Here is a 19,197-nt window from a genome sequence, read left to right on the forward strand (position 1 = left end):
ACTTCCTCATCCAACGGTTTGTTGTTTGTCAATACTTCCATTCCCTTATTTTTGTTTGATCAACACTTTATACACCATAGATGAGTGAGATTATCTGGTGTTTGTCCTTCCTCTCTGATTTCTTCACTTAACATAGTACCCTCCAGTGACAAACTTCATTTAATCTTATATCTGCCTAGTACTCTATTGTGTATATATGCCATAACCTTTTTATTCATTCATTTGTTACTGAACACTAGAATTGTTTCTGTATCTTGGCTATTATACTTGGCACTACAATGATCATAGGTATACATTTTTAATCAATATATTCATGTTTGTAGTAGATATCAAGAAGGAATCACTGAATAACATACAAGTTCTTTTTAAAACCCATTTTAATTGAAGCACAAGAATTTGCAGTGTTGTTAATAATACTTTTTATGCATACATCATTCCAACACCATACCCATTTCCAATGAGTCCAATTCTACCAGTGTCCCAAGGGTCATTTACCCCCTCCCCATGACAGTTAAATTCTATACATAAAACATTTTCTATCACTTTAACTTTTGTTGTTTCTTTATTATGTGTATTTATATCTCACATATGAGAAAAAATAAATTTAAATTATTTATTTTATATATGATGACACCCATACACATACATATGATTAAAACGAACTCCTGAAAATTCACAAAATTGTAAATCAATGAGAAGTTGACATTTTTTCAAAAATTATGTTTCTCTCTTTATAAGTATATACATTTAAAAAATTAATAGTATGAATAATTCTATGTTAATACCTTTTTAAAATAACATGGAATAGATAAATACATAATTTACTAAAAGTAAGGAGAGGAGAACCAAGAAAATTATAAGGGGTAATTCAAATATGCCTATAAAAGTGTGAAAGTGCGTATTAGTCTCATACTGTGCTTTTTATATCCCACAAATGAGTGCAGAAATGATCACTGGACAAAAACTGAATACTGAAAGGATGTAAAGTGATACACATGGTAACTTTTCAGTATCTGCCATCATAGATGCAGGCTTTAAGAGAGAGGAGACTAGGGACATTGTTGGCAGAAAATGTACACTGTTGAAGGGACGGGTATTGGAACATTGTATGACTGAAACCCAATCATGAATGACTTTGTAACTGTATCTCATGATGATTCAATTAAAAAGTAAAAGAGAGAGAAAAAAAGAAAAGAGTGGAAAAAAAGTATAAAAGCCTACTTACTTTTTGGTGTGTGTTTTTGTTTATTTGTTTTGGGAGCATACGTAGTGGCCAGTACATGAGGATTCCTGGCTCTGCATTTAGGGATCATTTCTGGTGGGACTAGCAAGTCTATTTGGGGTTTGGGTGATTGAGCCTAGGGGAGTTGTGTTTTAGACAAGCCTCCTATCTGCTACATTATCACTCTGGCTCCAAAATTGATTTTTACCCTAAAAATGGAAACAGGCTTTATGTTAAAAATATTATATTATAGATAATGCATAAGTTTTTGTATTAATAAGTAAAATATTTTAATAAAAATATCTATAAATTCAAAATTTACTTAAATAGACATCACATTCAATATAAATGAATCATTAATTCAGTATTATAAAAGTATAATATCCCTTAGTAAGGTAGGAATAAGCAGACCTTTCTTAATCTTATGGAGGTCAGTGATAAACACTATAAGTGAATGCCATACTTATTTTTCGAGAAGTCTCCTTACTGTTCTCCATAAAGTCAAACAAGAAAACATTCCCACAAATAGTACATGAGGCCTCCATTTTGCCACATCCTCGTCAACACTGGTTGTATCCTATCTTTTTTCAATCTATATCATTCTCAGTGGGTGAAACAATCTCTATTAAACCAGTGAAATAGAGTTGAGAGGCCAAAGATAAGTCCTCAGATGTTAACCTATGACAAAAAAACTGGATTCAAGAAGTGAATCAAGGAAAGCATCTTCAATAAATTGTGATGGGAAAACTGGATAGCCAAGGAGGGACAGAAGGAAGGAAAGAAGGAATGAGGAAAGGGAGAGAGGGAGGGAAAAAGGAAGGATGGAAAGAAGCAAGCAAGCAAGCAAAGAAGGAATTTGTAACACATTTCATATATAAAAATTAATTCAAATTGGATTAAAAAATAGAGAGTAGACCACAATCATAAAATGCATGAAATAAAATAAGTGGAATTCTCCAGGCTATGTACCTCAGATCTGTCTTCAATTGACTCCACTGGCAAAATTAACAAAAATAAAAATAAACAATTGAACCATATCAAGCTAAAAGATTTTGCATGGCAAAAGAAACATTGGATAATTTTTTATGAAGACATCTTATTGCATAAAAAAATATTAAACTATTTACAGTAACAGATATATACATACCTCTCAGAGAGCCTGGCAAGCTACCGAGAGTATCCAACCCACACAGGCAGAGCCTGGCAAGCTACCCGTGGCATATTTGATATGCCAAAAACATTAACAATAGGTCTCATTCCCCTAACCCTGAAAGAGCCTCCAATCGTTGGGAAAGATGAGTAAAGAGAGGCTGCTAAAATCTCAGGGCTGAGAGGAATAGAGATGTTACCGGTGCCCGCTTGAGTAAATTGACAAACAACGGGATGGCAGTGATACAGTGATTAGGCTATTTACATCAGAGGGAAATGGCTAATATTTAAGATATACAAAATCCCCCGTATGTCATAACAATGGGGAGAGATAAGGAGTCACTTCTCTGAAGAGCACATAAGAATGGCTAAAAGAAATATGAAAACAGTGTTGATTGCAATTTATTATCAGAGAGATGCAAATAAAACCGACAGTGAGATATCCTCATTTTCCTTTAACTAGTACTTCCTCCCAATTTTATCTGTAAATCATAATTATCTGAGGAGCTTTCAAAATTTTCAAATCTAAACCACACTCTAGATTACTTCCTATTAGAAACTCTTGGGATAGAGTACAGGCATCAATATTGTTTAGAGCTCCCAGATGGTTAAAATGTGTGGTCAAGGCTGAGGAATCCCACTCTTCATTCTCCTTTCTCCCTGGGGCAGCATTGGCCGCTTTATCTTCCAATGGCTAAAATGATCATAGGTTTCTGAAAAATATAATATGGAGAAAATAAGAGTAAAACATGGGCAGAATAATTTTCAGTGAGTCATTATCACAATTTTTTATAGTTCTAATGATTAGATTTGGGGGGCTTATTATGGTTATAGAAAAGTATGTTTTATTCTTGAGTGAACTTGACCATGCATGACAGGAGGGGGAAAGAATAAAGGAAATAAAGAAAATGAAAGGTTGGGGAATTTGTGCTCTCCAGTGCATTAGTTACAAATTTAAGGGAAACCAACAGAAATTTTAAAATGTTATTTTATCTATCAAAACTTAGGAAGAGAAGATCTGAGGACACAGTACAAATGGATAGACCTCAGATTTTACACATGTAAGACCTTGAAATCTCTCCCAGGTACCATGTTTCCTCTCAAGCAATATTAGACACAGCTCTGGAGTTTCCCAGTACCACTGATGTGACCCTCTGTCTACAAGCACCACCAGGCAGCCCTGATGATCCTAGCATTGAGCCTGAGCAATGTCCCACTGCCAGAGGAAGCCCTGAGCCAACTGACCCACTTAGCCAGGCATAGCTGCAAACTGCTCCCAGGCTACCCACCGCCACAAATTTAGGGTTAGAGAGGGCAGCATGAGTGCCATATATGGTTATTTCAAGAGTAAATAAGTCACGTCTAAGGAAGAATTTGTTTAAGAAAATAGCTTAAGTCCATGTTATTTAAAGGTAAAAAGGTGATGACCTAAACAATTCAATGTAGAAATTAGAGAGAAAAGTTCTATGTATCTGGAGTTTGATTTCTACATATCTTTACATCTTTGTGTCTTTAAAAGTTAAGATTAAAAACTAATAAGCTCCATGTTCTCTGTTTATGCAATCAGGGCATGCCTTGGGAGAATATCCTTCATTAAGGTCATTTAAAAAAAAAACCTTAATGGAGGACATTCTCCCAAGGCATGCCCGATTACACAAAATCTTTATGCTTATATGCATATATGCCCACCCACCACTGGCATATGCCAAAGGGTAGAGCCAGAACTTTAGCTCACAGAAGTGTAATGACTGTAGTAGAGCTCAGATTCTCCATGGCTAAAATCTTACATTTTAGTTAGCAAATGGCACATGAGTATTACTATACTTATGATATTATAAAATTTTTACCTTCTCAGGGAGATAGGGAGAAAGAACATTTATGGAGACTCCCATGCAGTGGGAGTCCAGTTTGTCACCTTACAGGGCCTTCTGACCATTCCTATAAGCAACTGCATTTTGTGTGTCAGAGGAATTTGGGACCAGAATGATAGTGTAGCAGGTAAGGCATTTGTCTTACTGGCAGCCAATCCTGTTTCCATCTCTGGCACCTCATATTTTTCCCTGAGCCCTCCAGGAGTAATCTCTGAGCCACAGAGTCAGGATTTAGCCCTAAGCACCACCAGGTGTGCTCCAAAATCAAAACAAAACAAGAAAAGGAGTTTAGCAAATTGTTTTGGTCTATGTGTCATGTCATGTGCTTTTAGGGGTTCTAAGAAATATCTGTTCAGCTAGATCATAGGTAAATAGATCGCTGAACTGAATACAAGACAGTGATGCATTGCCCTGGTTGTAACAGACATTAGCTGGTTCTGCATCCTCAATTATGTCACTTAATTTATGGAAGATGTGCAAAATGAAGACATACCCTAACTCAAGATCTAAATATCCTTCCAGCCTTAACACTTTGCACATCAGTGTTTTTTTTTTAATTGAAGCATCTTAAATTTTGTTCTCCCTTCCCTACTCATCTTTAAAATGTGGACATCCTGTTATGCGGTGAGCAACACACCTTGTCTTCAAATAGATGAAATTAAAATTCCAGTTCTATCACTTTTTAGTTAGGTGACTATGAACAAGCCACTTAATTTTTTTCAAATCTCAATTCCTGACCTAAAATGAACCCTAGATGTTTAATAGTATTAGGATTATTTTTTATAAATACCTTCCTTTCCCAAAAGATTCTCAGCTACTATAAGCTTATTATTCTTAAGAAGAAAACATGCTCCCTGAATTAAAAAAAAAAGTTGCAGATAACTAGAGGAGTTTGCAGATAACTAGGGCAGATTATCCTACTTCTTCATTTGCAGAGCAACAAACCTTCTGTTCTTACATTGAGTCTGAGTGCTGGGGGGAATCCTGATCACCATCTGGGTTCAACAGAAGCCAAGAAAAACAACAGGATGGCAGATTAAATATCCCTGAGCCATGTCCCTTTCCCATCCCTGGCCATTCTTCCTAACCTAAGCATCTGCTGTACTGTTTAATATTGTCCTATCAATACAGATCTCCCTTTGTGCAAGCCAGGGCCCTACCCTTACCTTCATTGCTCACATGTGCACTCTTTTGCTTGTATATCTCCGCCTTAGTTTGGGTTAGAGTCCTATGGTAGTCGATTAAACAAAATCCTTTATGCTCATCTAGAGGAAGCTGAGAAGGTGGCAGGAAGGAAAATTGTAAACCGATGGCACTGATTCATGATTTATTTGCTTCTAGGTATTGTTTTCCAGTTTTCTGCCTTTTAGTATAAAAAGGCAATGTTTCTCCAGTCCTGCGAAAGTTGCTCTGTGGTTGCTGTTGTTGTTACCTATAACTATATGTCTGGGAACCTTGAAGACTAAGAAGGGAAAAGCCTGTCTATGTTTTTAGAAAACTGTTTTCTGCTTTTATGCAACTATTTCATCATGAAGTTCCTCACTGGTGACTTAGTCATTAAAATCACACAGGCAATTTAAATACAACTGAAATACCATATGTTAACTCTATGTCACTCTGAGAAACAGCTCTTCTCTTTCTAGAAGTAAAATCCTGAATAGTTTAATATTAGTGGTGCTTACATATGGTTTTACTATTTTTTTTTAATTCTAAAACTATCACACCTCCTATTTGATTCCCCATCTCATCTTTCGCTTCATACAGGTAACCTCACCACAAATAGAGCATTGAGTTTGAAAAATAAGAATAGACTGTCTTACTTCTCAAAATTCTTACTGATTCCAACCTTGTGGTCTAAGTAACACAACATCAATAGTATAACCCAAGTAATCCAACTCACAGCCTTCCCCACAAAGTGTTTATCTCTACTTTCATTTTCTTTAATTCAGTCATGATGTTCAGACACCACAAATTTACTCTTGTCCTGGAGCTTTTCAATTATGATCCTGAACCTGAAATGCCTACCTCTATACATGCACTCCAAAAGAACCATAAGTAGAGGAACATAGGAATTTAACCACTTTGTAGCTGCCAAATAATCAGCATCTAGAAGAGTATCTAACACTCAACAGGTGAAAATTGCATAATTACTGAATGATTGAATTACTTATATTTACTAGCCCTCATTGTAGGGTGGTTTCATGAAGTATATCTGGAGGCATTTTGTGGCCTTTGAAGAGCTGGTTGAGTTCCTGGTAGTAAGATGAGACTGGCCTACTTGTATAGTCTAGTCTAAATGTGAATGCTTGCATTAACATTCAAAATTCAATTCTGACCCCTGTCAATCTCTCTAGTAGATCCTTCTTCTCTCTCTCTCCTTCACTATTCTTGTTCATGCTGTTCTCCTCTCTGCTTTGTGAACAGGCCAATCACATATTCGCCCTTGGACATTTTACTACAGGTTTCCTCCACAGAGAAATGTCTGTTCTTGCATCTTTACATGGGTGATTCCTTCCCTAAGCTGTCTACGTGCAACCCTCCTCTTGGCAAGACTTTCCCCAGTCACTTATGCTAAATAGCTCATTTTTCCTGCACATCTGCCATACCATACTTTTTTATTTCCTCAAAGCACATATCCAGAGAGTGAAGAACTTACTCTTTATCTCTACCACTCTAACGTCAGAGGTTCACATTACATGACACGTAGTAAGCACTTATAAAATATTTGTAGGACAAATAACTGTCATTAATCTTATAGTTCAAGATCATAATATCTCTGCATCCAAGATAGCACAAGCCACATGGTTCTGAGATGATATATTTGTGAGCCTGTCTCCCACAGACTATGTGAGAAACTCTGGGAAAGATCCAATGTTTAATTCATAGTCACTTCCCCACCAACTCCCACAGCTCCTGGCACCTACAATTATTCCATAGATGTTTGCCAAACTAAAAGGAAACAGCAGAAAGGCCATATGGCCTATTCACCAATTGTATTTCACTTGAAGGATAGAGAATGTGAATCATAAAATATAAAATATTAAAAGTGAATATTATGAGATGGTTAAGGGATACCAAACCAGAGCGAGTATACAGAAGAGCTAAATCTTGAGAAAATCAAGTTCCTTGAATTAGCTTTCATAAAGAGAAGAAATACAGTCATGAGATCATTAATTTCGGTATTTTTCAAAGAATGGCCATGATTTGGTGCTATAAATTTACACAATTCTTTAGGCTAAAAGTGTTGTCATTGATGTGTTACATTTAATGGTTTTAGGAGTAAGTCATCTTTTTTATTACCCAAACACACACTTTACAGTAGCTATTCTAGACTTCTTGTATTATTTACTTTTTGCCCCCAATCGATTCTACTTGCAGATGATGCTATATTCTGTTGATGAGAAAACTAATTGTTATTAAAGGAGGAATCTAACCTCCTATCTTCTCCAGCAAAAATATTTTTGATGCAACACATACCCCTTTTCTATTGTCTTCTGCATCATCCTAAAAGCTACTTTCCTCCCTTCCAAAATTCATTCTGAACATTCCATCTCTATCTTCTTTCCCTTTTCTGTCAAGAACATTTCATCTGTTACTTATAATTTTCCAGCATCATGCATACCTTTATTTCCACTTGTTCCTTCTCTTTCTCCTTTAAACACCCACACACCTTCTCTCTCTCAAAAAAAAAGTTGTCATTTGAATTAACTGTGGCAAATCCCCAAGCTACCATATTTCTATTCAAGACAATGTAGATTCTATGCATAAGGTACATTTATATTCTTTTTCATATGTAGACATTCCATTATCACAGAAGTCTGCTCATCCTTCAAGTATCAACTCAGTTAACACTGAACTCCATGATACAAATGTAGATGGATATCTAATATGGACTTTTGTATTTTCATATTTAGTGACTTCTTCCCAATGTCTTGCTATCATGAACCATCATTTGTCTGTGGCTTGCATATTTGAGACATTACACATATTCTTTTCTTCCAAACCCATCTCTTATTTACTTATTCTTTCTAATTAAAGATAACACTCTAAGGTCATCTGCTCTTTTGTCATTGTTGTTGTTAAGAAAACAAATCCTAGGGTCTGGAGAGTTAGTGCATAGATTAAGATATTTGTGACCTGAGTTTGATCCCAGCCAGTTAATTCAAAGTGGTTAAATTGATATACATGTGTTCTTGACAGTGATGTTGGTTGATTACAGCATATTTTAGATTCCATATGTTAACTAGTCTCAATTCTTCCATAATTGGTTCTGTGTTGGGGACAGGCCTGGGCACCCCCTGCCTCTCTCCCTGTACACAGGGACTGGGTGAGGAGGGGGCCTAGGCACCCCCTGCCTTAGTTCCTGTAAATGGGAGTGAGTATGGAGAAACTTGGCATGAGGGTGAGTCATCCCCTGACAGCCAACCTTGACAGGCGGCTGAAGGGCCACCATGCTCTGGCAGCCAGCCTGGAAAGGGGGTCGAAGGGCCACCATGCTCTGGCGACCTGCCTCAAGAGAATAGTTGAAGGGCCACCATGCTCTGGCAGCTGGACTCGAGAGGAGGCTGAAGGGAGGATTAGCTCGTATCTGCCATGGCCATGCTCAAGGCCACATCTGCTTTCCCATGTTTCTCAAGGCTGAGAGAAGGAACTGAAAACCAAGTAATATTGGCAAAAATAAAGTTGCTTGCACCACTTGATTAATAATGTTTATGCCACTTATGTAACTGCTGATCATTGCTAAAATAAGACTATATAAACTGCTTGGATTTCAATAAACTTGCTGTATGCTGTATATTGCATGCAGTCCTCCCTAGCCCACTCAACTCTCATTCCCTCTCTCCGGCTGAGGTTCAAGTTGGCCGTGCGGGCCGAGGAAGTTCTGCACATAAAATGCAGCCTAGGCATCTCCCATTGAATATATGGGTCCATGTACAAATAGGACCATGGAGAGACAAACTTAAACACATCATCAAAAAATCTGCTCAAAAGTCACTCATCTTTTTTTTTAAAAAAAAGACAACTGTCTCTGAATCTTTTTCTATGTGAATTTTGTGTGTACAATTTACATAATAAATAGTAAAATAAAGAAGCTCAGTATCTTCAGTGTAATCAATTATATTGTTTAGATAATGGAGAAAATAAACTTTATTGATACTGGTAAGAAAATAAAGATTTTTCAGTAGCTTTAATCATTGAATGAGTCAGTCAGTCCTCTATTTCTGGTAAGACTTCTGCCATGACTCATTCTAGTGGAAATTCCTAAAAAATCTAGTAATTGGGCTACCATTTGAGTCAGCAACCCAACTTTTCAGAACATACCCCAATGGTCCAAAGACAAAATGGAGGAAAGACATTTGCTCACCCTATGTTCCTTTTAGCATTATCCACCATAAAATCAGCTTTGTAAGGGTATGTGGTGCTCATTCTCGACCCTGGAGACTGGCCCACACCTCAACTTGAGGTGTGTATTCACTGCTTTTTCCCCATATGAAAGAAAGGGAAAATTTCCTCCTGAGTATGCATCTCTTTTCCCCACTCATACTTCTCTAACTAAATTTCTATTTAAAAAAACTACTTTGCTACACACACACACACACACACACACACACACACACACACATTCCTATTTTGTTTATGGAACAACAAAAAGCCATACCTTGGGTGATGGTAAAGGAGCAATGGAGAACAGTGTCTTAATCTGTATAACTCCAAAAGCAGATTCTGAGCCAAACTTGAGTGCATGTAGTTTGGGGCTACTCACATCTACGACCTCTCAGATAATCAGAGAGGAAATCTGGAGGAGAGTCGACATACTCCAAGCAACCATGGAACAGACACCCAATAAGTTAAGGGAAGAGATGAATGAAGCACTGGAAAGGTCTACCAAGAAAATGGAGGAAGAAATGAGAGCAGAAATTTCAAACCTATGAATGGAAGTCACACAAATAAAGGAATCGGTAGACGAATTAAAAATCTCAGAGGATGCCCTCAACAGTAGAATGACTACAGCCGAAGACAGAATCAGCGACCTTGAAGATGAGCTACAGAAAGCTTATAGACAACAACAAATAATGGTGAAAGACCTCAAGATGGCTATAGTGCGAATCAGAGCCCTGGGGGATGACTTCAAGAGGAACAACGTAAGAATCATTGGAGTACCAGAACCACAGGGAAGTAACCCCAATAATAAAACACAGTCAAAGACATCATTGCTAAGAAATTCCCAGAGCTGGAGAAGGCAGGCATCCAGATACAAGGAGTCCGAAGAGGACCAGCAAAAAGAGATCCAAATAAAAAGACTCCAAGGCATATCATAGTCAGAATGATGGATGCTATGGATAGAGACACAATTCTGCAAGCAGCAAGGTCAAAGAAGGAAATCACATACAAAGGAGCACCTCTCAGATTTACAGCAGACCTATCAGAGGAAACCCTCCGAGCCCGAAGACAATGGTGGGACATAGTGAAAAAACTCAACAAAATGAACCCCTCACCAAGAATACTTTATCCGGCTAAACTCTCACTCAAACTTGAATGAACCATACACTATTTCTCAGACAAACAACAGCTCAGGAACTTCATAGACTCAAAACCAAACTTGAAAGAAGGTCTAAAGGGGCTACTGTAAGACAAGGTGGAGCCCCATAAGAACAACAAATCCCACAGAAATATGACACAAAACCCCATCACAATAATCTCTCTCAATGTCAAGAGCCTAAATGCACCTATCAAGAGACACAGAGTGGCAAAATGGATCCGGAAATTAAACCCAACATTCTGTTGCCTGCAAGAAACACACCTGAACAAACAGAGTAAATATAGACTCACAGTCAAAGGATGGAAAACAATCATGCAAGCAAACAACTCCCTTTAAAAAGCTGGAGTGGCCATCCTGGTATCTGACAACATAGATTTCAGGTTGAAAAAGATTAAAACGGACAGCATGTAGTTTATTTGGAACATAGTCCTAAGAGACACTGGCATGGGTGTATGAGGGTAAAAGAGGGAAGGGAAGTGGCCAGGAAAGTGCAGGTCATGAGCAGATTCTAATTGTAAGCACATCGTCTCAATCTCACCAAGGTCTCTTTGAGAAAATTGTAGAACACACCTCGGAATTGCTGTGATTTTGGAAAGAGATCGGGAAACAACTTCCTTTCCACATTGGTTGGGGCTTCGCTGGACAGGAAATAGATACTCAGAATTTTTCAGTAAAGCAAAGTTCATTAATGATTCCCAGACTTCCCTGTGTACCAGCTCCTTGGCTTGGGTTGGGTTGAACATGCCTCCCTGGCTCTACTGATGGAGAACTACAGAGGTGCAGACACTTGATGATTGACTCTATGTGGGTACATGTGGGGGGTTTCCACTACAGCAAATAGAAGCTCAGGGCTAGGCCCAAAGGTGATGGACCCGGTACCAAAACAAGCTCTTCCAAAAAAAAAAATAGTTTTGGGTACATAACTATGATATTGATTGAAGGAAAGTTTTAAAAAGTTATCACCCAGAAGGACCTGAGTGACAAAAGGGTGATGATCCTACAGGTTAAGGTCCTACATTCATATGCCAGCCTGGCCCTTTGAAACTTCTAAACTGGATTTAGTTTAAGTTCCTACTGCCGTCCATGACAAGCAAACAGATAAATCTTTGCTTTCTGAACTTTCCTTCAATCCAGATTAATAGTAATTGTAGAGCCATTGATTATTCTATAGATTTAAACTTTTTTGAGGTTTGACTGTAGGGGGTTGGGTGCTGGCAGCAGCAGAATGTGCCCATAAAGAAATACAGTAGTAATAGTTTAGGCACAAAAGAAATGTAATTTTTCCCTGCGTATAGCAAAACTTTAATGAGCATTTATTTTCTTGCCATGAACAAGTTGCTTTCTCACTTGATCACACACATGCACATTTAATAGGAGTCTCTTTATAATGAAGGACATTTATTAGTATGTGAAAACCTACTTTTCTTTCTCCTAGACTTAAAACTATACAAATAACCAATGTTCTATTTAAGTCAGTCAAATATCAACTAGATCAAATGTAACAGAAACACAAAGTTGAAATTAAAGGTTGTCTTTAACGTCAACATTCCCATTACCACACATACACACACACACACACACACACACACACACACGACATATTGCTGCTTAGTTGCATTATTTTCAATTTAAAAAATTTTTGCAAACAAAAGTGTCTATTTAATTCTGCAAAAAGAAATAAATTGCTGGACTTTTCTCCTTTAAAATGCCTTGTTCAGACTTTTATTTGACATATAGACTGGTCTACATTTACTTTTTTTTAGAAAGACATTGTATCCGGAGATCAATAAATCAAAATTGGATTGCCTTCTTCTCAAAGGTGAATTGTTATCTTGCTGAAGAAGTTATGTGACAGGATCTCTAGTTTGGTAAAATACATGAACAAAAAAAGGATTAAGATTTCTTTGCCTGAAAGGAAGATTCTGGGTGTTATTTTTTCTATTATGGGAGAGTTTTCTGAATTGTCTCCTAGAACAAGCGATTAAATGTCAAGAGATAAAGCAGGTGTGAGACCCATTATTTGGAGCCGTCAGAGTCCATTCTCTCATTGGAGGTGCTGTTTCTACACAGAGAATGAAGTCAGCTTGACGACTACAGGAGTATCTATGACAGCCCTAAAGAAGAGACAAAAAGTCAGCCAAACAGAGGGCCAGGGATCTTTCAGTTGTCAAAACTCTGGAACATGCAGCAGATTCATAACTGTGAAGAGACCAGATGCCTAGAGATGTCAGTAGTTAAGATAAAAGCAAAAGTGACTGGTAAAGAGTCAGCCAGGCTGTGAAGCACCAGGTCAGTTAAGAGACAGCACCAGGGTTTCAGGAAAAGTGCTGAGTGACCCAGTTACTGAGAGAAGCAGGTGGTACAGCATGAGCCCATGGACAATGTTTAGATTTTCAGGAGCATATTGATTACAAATACATACTGCTGACCAATAACCCCTTTATTTCTTACCCCTTCTTCATCTACTAGCACCCAGGAAGCCAGAAAGTCTTTGTGCTAGCTCATTTTTAGAATCTTTTCCCTGATTCCCGTGAAGCCAGTATATACTTCAACCCCCAGGGTAGAAGTTATATAAGGAATAAAGGGAATGTGATCCTGTGGGCAGGAAAAGCCTCAGTGTGCCGCCATTTTTTTTTCAGCCTCTGCCCTGCAAGAGGTCCGCTCTTAATTATGAATAAGTTTGTGCTCCTTTTTCTCCACTGTGTGGAAGGTGTGGAACCTTCAGATCCATTCCTTTCAATTGGGTAAGAATTAACCAAGCAGATCTGTGAAAAAAGATGCTGGCCTCTTAGCAACTGCAGTTCCATTTTGCCTGCTGTTGCACCTTCTCGCCAGGTATGATCATTGAGTGGCGTGCAACTAGCCTAATGGTGGAACTTGAATATTTAATCTGAACACCATCCCTGGGCAGCCTGAGGCACACATGCCTTCGAGGGGACCCAATGTCCATATTTGTGAGATGATTTAGTTGCATAGAAATATCTAAGTAACAAAGGATTTTAAGAAAATTTCTTTTTGAAGAAAGCAATGATACTATGAATCTACAATCCAAAAGAACAATTAAGGTCCTAGACAGGGGGTTGACAGGAGTAACCTCAACTTTGTATAGTTAATGAACTGTTTCATAAAGGACATCAGCTGAATTCAGTAGCAGTTTTTGTTACATAATGAATGTGGTATAGAAGACATGTGCCTTTTTATATATCTGTGTGTATGTGTGTGTTTGTTTTATTAGTAATAAACTCTCCAAAAGCATAAAGATTCTTAAATCCAAGGAAGTTCTAGGTATCTGTGATAGATTTTTGTGAAGAGAAGCTGAATAGAATATGAGATTCAGTTTCATACTGGGTGTATTTTAAAACTTTAAGTAGGAAAAATCCTATCATTTTTCTTTGAAGCTGAAAGAATTGTTATTAAGGGACCAGGACTAGAAATAGAATTATCTTAGTAAAGCTGACCATGCATTCTTCTAGCTCAGAGTGCTCTGATAACTATCCTCTGGAATTCCTATAAGTCTACTAGGTATTTATTTCTTAGATCCAGCTTTCTTTCAAGGTTATGGATTTTATAACTGTGGTCATAGACAAGGGTTATATATTTTATTGAACATTCAAAATAAACTATGCTATTTAGTAAAATGTAACATAAAAAAGAAACACCTGGTAAATAATTGTGGATTCTATAATTAGCAATGTATAAGATTCAATTGTTGACTAAATATAGAATAATGCAATATTTCAACCAAGCCATTGAAGTTTTTTAATCTTTTGAACCTAAAGTATATGATGAAGTTTCCAAGAGTTCAGCTTTGATTATTTCCAGCAGTAAGTTCCTTCCTTATAAAAGATTCCACATAAAGAACCATTGAAATGCCTGAAGCTGCCCCACTGAGCCTCCTTACATAGTTAAAAACCTATTAGAGTGAAAGAATCAAGAGACTCTTCTGGAAAAAAATACATATTGCTGTGTTCACCAGGACCCTGCTGTGTACAGATTTATCTGGTTGCTGTAGAGAAACAAAAGCAACAAAGGGTGTGTGATGTTGTGTGTGGAGGAGCTTGAGAAAATCCCAATTTGTATTGTTCCTGCTGGAAAGACCCTGATCTGAGACCAGCCCTGGCCACCCCCAGCCAGGAGCCTCCTCAGAGTCTCACCCTACCAGGCCCAAAGCAGGTGGGGATTCCATCATGAGGCTGAATGAGAATTAGCTGCTTAACTGAGGCCTGGACAAAAAGAAAGAAAAAGCCAGACATATAGAATAGATCATAACTCAGCTCAGTTATGCCTCACATGGTAACATGCAGGAAGGCTTCAGAGATTGGGAATTCATCCAGAGGTGATAGAACTGGTTTTGATTTTTTTAAGCAACTTTTTATTGATACACTTTGCTTTAAAATACTATAAAATTTTGAAAGGACAGTTTAACAGCTCTCAAAGTATTTAAATCATCACCACAGCCATCACCAAATTTTTAGTGCAAGCACACTGTCAAACTAGCAGTATCTGCCCATGGTTCCCACACATTCCCACCCACCACTTTGTCCCACATTTGTGTAAGTCCGTCTGGCAATTGTCTTTCACTTACTGACTTATTTTGCTTAATCATCTCAAGTTCTACAGCTCTACCCATGCTGTCTAAAGAGACACAATTTCATATTTTTATTTCTATGTTCTATTGGTCATATAGACCACAGCTTTTTTATTCAATTATCTGTTGATAGGCATTTAGGTTCATTCTATTGGCTATTCTGAATAATGTTGTGAACATATATCTTTTCAGCTTAGTGTTACCATGGTCTTTGGATAAATTCTTAGGCGTGACAGTGATGGATACTATGGTAATTCCACTTTTAGTTCGTATTTTTTAAAATCACTATGCTATCTTTCATAGATGCTATACCAATTTACAATCTCATTAAAGGTATACCAGAGTTCTTTTGTTCTATCAATGCATCTTTAGTCTTTTTGTATAGGCCACTGCCACAGCTGTGAGGTGACATCTCATTGTATTTTTGAATTATGTATAATAATGGCAAATGATGTCAACAATGTTTTTCATGCACCTGTGGTTTATCTCTGAATTCTTTGGAGAAGTATATGTTCAGATATTTTGCACTTTTTAAAAATTTTTACTAATTTGGTTTGGGGGCCACACTCAGTGTTGCTCATGGATTACTCCTGGTTCTGTGTTCAGGGATTACTCCCAATGGGGTTCTCGGGACCAGAAGGAGTGTCAGGGATTGAATCCAGGTCAATCAGATACAAGGCAAGTAACTTCCCCACTGTACTAGCTCCATTTTGTTCATTTTTATTGGGTGATTTGTATTTGTCATTGAATTCTGTGACTTTTTTAGTATATTTTTTGATATCTATCCCCTATTAGACATATTATGCATAAAAGTATCTTACAATTCATGGTTGCATTCTTATTTTGTTCTCCTTTCTTTAACTAAATCAAACATTTTAAATTTGATATAGCCCCTTATGTATTTTGTCTTTATTTTTCTTTCCATTAAATATGAGTCTCTCTAACACCCAAGGATAATAGAGATAAGGATTAGGAGGACTGCTCCATGGGTTGGAAGCCAGCTTCACACGCTGGGGGAAAAGGCATCTGAGATAGAGAAGGGACCACCAAGTAAATGATTCTTGAAGGGCTCACTCAGAATGGGAGATATGTGCTGAAAGTAGACTATGGACCAAGCATGATGGCCACTTAGTACCCATATTGTGAACTATAACATCCAAAAGGAGAGAGAGAATAAAAGAAAGTGTGCCTGCCACAGAGGCTAAGGGGAGATGCAGGGGGCAGGATGGATACTGGGAGTATTGGAGGTGGAGAACAGGCACTGGTGGAGGGATCATACTCGATCATTGTATGACTGAATGTGATCACGAAAGTTTGTAAGTCTGTAACTGTATCTCACAGTGATTCATTAAAAAAAGTGTAATTTGTATTTCAATACTATACGCGTTTGTATATATGCATTGTATATCTGAACATATATATGTATATATATGGAAATTCTTTCTAAACTATTACATGTGTATTTATAGGTATTAAATATTTATATAAAATACTTATATAATGTATTTATATATGTGAATGGGGGTGTGTGTATAATTTGGAGTAATCCAATCATAAGAGCAAATAAAGACAAAGATGGGGTTTTATCCAGAAAAAGAAAAGATGAGTCTCCAAATACATTTTTGAAGTCAAAGTCCCTGAATGTAGTATCTAGGTTTTCCTATGTATCTTATTATTTACTTAAGATATTCTATCCAAGTCATTGATTCGTTCTGAGATAAGTTTTGTATAAGGTGTATATTTTTGTGCATGTTGTTATCCATTATTTTCAACACCATTTGTTAAAAAGTTTTTATTTTCCTCACGGTATAGTCTTGGATCCTTTGTCACAACACAAACTTTCATATATGTATAGTTTTATTATCTGGACTCTCCTATTTTATCTGATTCTCTGTGCATCTGTTTCTTTTTCAGTGCTATGCTATATTGATTACAACTGCTTGTAATTAGTTTCAAGTCAGGATGAATAATTCCTCCATCTTTCTTTTCTCTCAAGATAGCTTTGGCTATCTGTGGTATTTTGGGTATTCATGCAGATTTCATATTTTTTGTTCTATTCCCTTGAAAATAGCATTGGACTTTTGATAAAAATTGCATTGAAACTTTCCATCACTCTGAATTATATGGACATTTCAACAATACTAAATCACTGAATTTATGATTGTGGGCTTTAATTTAATTAGACACAGAAAAACTGACACAATTCTCGTCCTAACCACAGACTAAAAATCTGGAACAGAGACAATTAGAATAAAGAACTAAGATGGGCCAAGAGTACAGTGGGTAGAGCATTTCTCTTGCACATCAGAGCCTACTTCGGTTTGATCCCCAGCATCCCATATGGTCCCCTAAACCCCCAAGAGTGATCCCTGGGCACAGAGCCAGGAGTAAGCCTTGAGTACCACTGTGTATTGCCCCCAAACATACATATATACACATGTATATGGTTGCATTCTTGTTTTGTTTTTATATCTAGTTTGTATTGTCTTGTTTATATGTTATTTTGTTTATAAATATTGTTTATATATACATACATATATGAAAACCCAGGAAAACAAAAGATATAATGTAATAAATAGGCTCTTTATATCAATAATCACCCCAAAATGTGAATGGTCTGAACTTTCCAACCAAAAGATAGAGTAATATAGAGTGGCTGTGTAGAAAAAAGGCAAAGTACATCAGTGTCCTGCAAACAAGAAACTAATATAAAAATCTAAAAATATTGACTCATCGTGAGAGACTTCAAGTGAAAGGTCTTCAAACAAATATCAATGAGACAGTGCTACAGAAAAGGCACTTACCTTGCTCGGGTTGGACCCAGGTGTAACAGCCAGGAGCTTAGGTGCCCTAGGCCCCACCAGGGGTGATCAGAGAGCACAGAAACAGGAATAAGCCCTGAGCACGGCCAGGGGTGGCCCGCCCCAAAAAGAGAGAGACGCAATGAAGAGAAAGATGCAATGAAAGAAAAATTATAAATTATAACAGATATTGTAGAGATAGAAAAGATCTTAAGAGACTTCTATGACAATGCATATTTTACGAACTATAGAGCCTCAAAACATGTGCAAACATTTAAAATATACACTATTCCAGGACTGATGGAGGAGGAAATGGGCAACTTGAGCAGTCATTCAAAACTATATAAATCAAAGCAGAAAACAAAAGTCACCCTAAGGATGCCTGGAGAAATAGCATAATGGTTTAGAGTTCCAGACTTGCAAGTATTTAGATACAGATTTCTAGTGTCTTCACCTGTACTAAGATTTGCTGTGGGAGGAGGGGAGGAGAGGGAAAAATTACTTAGACAAATATGGGACCAGAAGGATAATACAGAGTGCAGGGTGCTTGCCTTGTATGTGGTTCTACCTGCTTTGATACTAGAGCCTTGCCAGGGAAATAAAAAAATAATAGTCTCCCTAAGAATTTAAAAAACAAAAGCCCAGGGCAAGATGGTTTCACTTGTGCATGCTACAAAGTTTCACAAAGGTATGATATCTACCATCTCACTGCTGGGTGAGTCCTGGCAGTGCTTGGGGGGACAGTGTGTAGTACCAGGAATTTGAGCTGGGATTGGCTACATATGAGGCAAACACTGTAACGCCTGTACTATATCTCTGTCCCCTTTCCGAACGCTTTTTTAAGAAAGTTCAAAGAGGGGCTGGAGCAATAGCACAGCGGGTAGGGCGTTTGCCTTGCACAAGGCAGACCTGAACTCGATTCCCAGCATCCCATATGGTCATTACACCACCAGGAGTAATTCCTGAGTGTGTGAGCCAGGGGTAACCCCTTTGCATTGCTGGGTGTGACCCAAAAAGAAAAAAAA

General features: G+C 37.5%; 1 protein-coding gene across 3 annotated transcripts in view; it reads left to right on the forward strand.

The window, feature by feature from the left end:
* Positions 1-19,197, forward strand: part of MACROD2 (mono-ADP ribosylhydrolase 2) — a 2,262,400-nt gene that overhangs the window by 2,215,508 nt on the left and 27,695 nt on the right. The gene's annotated exons all lie outside the window — the stretch shown is intronic.

Source organism: Sorex araneus, chromosome 3 (genome assembly GCF_027595985.1).
Source record: "Sorex araneus isolate mSorAra2 chromosome 3, mSorAra2.pri, whole genome shotgun sequence".
NCBI classification, from domain to species: Eukaryota; Metazoa; Chordata; class Mammalia; order Eulipotyphla; family Soricidae; genus Sorex; species Sorex araneus.